This window comes from Talpa europaea (genome assembly GCF_964194135.1).
Source record: "Talpa europaea genome assembly, chromosome: 11".
NCBI lineage: Eukaryota > Metazoa > Chordata > Mammalia > Eulipotyphla > Talpidae > Talpa > Talpa europaea.
Window position 1 is genome coordinate 2,583,070 of NC_140078.1, and position 3,601 is coordinate 2,586,670.

Sequence of the window (3,601 nt, forward strand, 5' to 3'; positions counted from 1 at the left end):
AACAGTTTCCCAAGAAAAGGCATCCACTCCTCCGGACAGTCCTAGGGCACTCGACTTCAGGCCCCACTGGCCCACGGGCAGGGCAACCTGTGCGACTGGACCTTGGTCAGTCCTCTAGCCCACGTGTCCCCCACTGATACAAGATGGCCTGGTCGGGAAGCCACTCAAACACACACGTCAACTCACTGATACCCCAGAGATGGCTTCTCAACGTCAGAACAGCGCTTCCGACCCGCAGCCTCTTTGGAACCACTCCACTAAATGTGTCACACCTAGGGTCCCACCGAATTGAGCCCAAGATGTTGATTCAGGAGCATGTGGCTTTGAGGATGTGGCCCAGGAGCATCTGGACAGGGAGGGAAGGAGCCAAACTGGAGCCGTTTCAGACCCACGCCAGAATGAGGGGCCCACTGGGACTCTGGGTGTGAATGACACCAGCACCTGCTTGCCCAGAAGGAGGGGGCTGGGCTTCCTGTCATGGGCTAAGGGGCGGCCAGGTGCTGTCTGCCCACCCCCTCCCCCCAGAAGGCAGAGCAGCTGCCTCAACCCAGCTGCAGTCCTGGGGAGGGGGCAGGTGCGGGGCCTTGGGGCACCGGGGAGGAGAGCTTGGAGGAGACCCTGGCAGACCCAGGCCTTCGGGGTCTGGCGCACAGACAGTGAGGAAAGGCAGGCGGGTATAAAGCGGGCAGAACAGGAACTTGCTGGAAGTCACAACATGAGCTGGAGATCCATACAGAATTGCACACATACTCGGCCCGGGGCTAGAGAGGCTGAAGCTGGGAACGGGGGTGAGGCAGGCCTCCCAGTACCTCACACACGCAACAGTGTGTGTGACCCCTGCAGCTCCTCTCCCCCAAGTCTCACCCAGGAATCTCTCTTGTGGCCTCCCTGTTAGGGGTTGAATTGTGTCCCCACAAGAGACATATTGAAACCCTAACCCCCAGGCCTCATTTGGACAAGGGCCAAGGCCAGATACATGGTCCAGGGAATAAGATTAGGTGCTGGCAGAGCAGGTACAATAGGCTGAGCCCCCTCCCCTGACAAGAGGGGTGTCTGCGCACAGACTCGCGCACAGAACAAAGACGCTGTGACCAAGGGGGCGGAGCTAAAGTGATGCCCCTCGCAGGCCAAGGAACGCAGGGTCCCAGCAGTCACGGGAGAGGGAGCATCGGGCCTGAAGGCTTTGGAGGACGCACCTTTCTTTTGAACTCAAAGCCTCCAGAATGAGAAGGGATACAGGCCCACCGCCCCCTCCCTCACCCCCAGGCTCTGTCATTATGTCCCAGGAAACCTAGACTGACACACCAGGGGGGCACTCCGGTAGGGTCCTGGAGACCCTGGTGACTTCCTGCCTAGCCCTGGAAGGGGGAAGGGAGTTTCAGGAAATGTGGCCACGACAGGGTGCCAGACACGCCAGACTCTTAGATGGGAAGCATCTCCTCCCGGAGGACCCCGAGCCAGGCCCCTGCCAGGTCCGGCCTGCTGAGACCATCATACAATGAGTAGCGTCCTCGCCCAGCCCTCTAGAGCCCCTCGGGACATGCCATCTGGGCCTAGCAGAGTGCTGGCAAGTTTTAAGGCCTTTCCTACCTGACAGCTGAGGGTGGGTCTGCAGGGACAGAGATGTCTCGTGGCTCGCTTGGTGATGCAGCCTTGGTGGGGGTGTGTGTGTGGGGTCTCCTCTGATTAACCACCATGCACTGGTCGACAGAGGAAACATCTCAGAGAAAATCCAGGCCTTTCCTCGGGGCTCCTAGGGGACAGACAGCCCCAATCTTGGCTGACCAGTTAGCTCCAAGTGTTAATTTATCAGGACAATAATAATCTTCAGGATGGTTTATGGTCTGGAGGGATTACCAGCCGTTAGTGATGGAGCTGATAGGCGTTTATTACCTACTTAACCATTTAAATCGAACCAAAAAGGAAAGCCTCCTTGCACAAAAGGTGATGAATGTTCCTGTTGCAGCATCTATTAAAATGATTCATTAACATGACAAAGCATCTGCTCTTGGATACCCTGAGGAGGTGGTAGGTCCCCCAAGGCCCATGCTCCCGGGGGGCTGCAAGAATCTGGGATTTGTGTCTACTCTGCTGCAATAGAGTCTGGGGGGTGCAGATGCATGGGCCGCAGCCTGGTTGCTTTGGAGGATTTTTTTTTTTTAATAACCCTGACTTGCGATCACATCTGACACAGAGCTATATCAAGGGGGTAGCTCTCAAAGGACCCCAGAGATTTCCCCAAATCTGCTCCTTGTTAAACCATCGTGCTCCTGTCCCTTCTAAACAAGGGGCCAGGTAAGGATGTCACAACTGTGCTTTGGGTGATGACATTCTGCTGCTGAACAGCTGACTCTGGACTGTGGATATGAAAGCTTCAATGAGTAGAAATGTGGCCGAAAGTGACACCGTGGGGTTGGGGGTGGTGCCAGGGTAGGGAAGTGGGTGGGGGACATTGGCTCAGCCTGGCTTTACATGCTCCCTCTGCCCAGCCTTTGCTGTGCGACCTTGAAGAAGTGATGTCCCCTCCCTCAGCCTTAGTTTCCTTGGCTGCAGAACGGAACTGACACCGGGACCTCACTGCTAAGTAGTTGCGAGAGTTCAGTGAAAGAATCAAAGTGCAGTGAGGGGTTCATGCAGGGCTGAACCCAGCAAGTGCTGAATGAAGTCACGCTGGCCCCATCTTCACCTGCATCACAGGATCCCGTGCCAGCAAAGGCACCACCAGCCGGTGCTCACTGTCCTGTCCCCGCTGTCCACCTGGGTTCTGCTTGTTATCATATTTTGAAAACATGGGAGGCATTTATCAGTCCTCTCTCCCCCATTGGCTCCATTTTCTAGATGAGGAAAAGCGAGACTCAAGAGGGTTAAGTGACTCATACGCGGATGGCCCGGCCAGTTAGTGACGAGGGCCCAATTTGCACCCTCGTCTGTCTGAATCTTTGTCTTTGGTATTTGCAGATGTGTCTTGCCAGCTGGGAGAGGCAGGAAATGGGCCAATGCTTCTTGGGGAATCACTGCACAGAATCATCCATGCCCTTTATCTCACTGAATTACCACGGCGGCGCTTCAAAGCGGGTACTTTATCCGCCTTGATTTACAGGGCTTGCTCCTAGAGCTGGGTCCTGCGGTGCAAGGGGGCACTTCGGGGAGGCGGGAGAGCTTTGTAGGCAAACCATGTTGGGGTCAGCTGGGCCTGCAGCTGGGTGACCCAGAATAAGTTGCTGAACTTCTCTGTGCCTCAGTGTCTCCCTTAGGAACCCTGGCACCCACTCTGAGGGCGGTTTAAGACTCAATGATCTTATAACCCCAGGAGTCAGTGCTGGTCCTGCTTTCCTGCAGCTGTGTGGCAGAGGTGGGCTGGCCTCTGACAGGCAGGTCCCCGCCCCCATGCCCCCTGTCCCCCGGCACCGCTCAGTGGGTTGCAATCATGTACGGGGTTTCCACCACTGCAAACCGTCCACACCGATCTGACCCCCCTGATAACTACTCACACAGCACACCTCCCTGTTTCCCTTTGATTTGAAGAGGAAATTCATATTTCTACTATCAGCTATAGGTGTGTCTGAAAGCAAAAAACGTTTAAAAAGTAATTTAAAAGCCT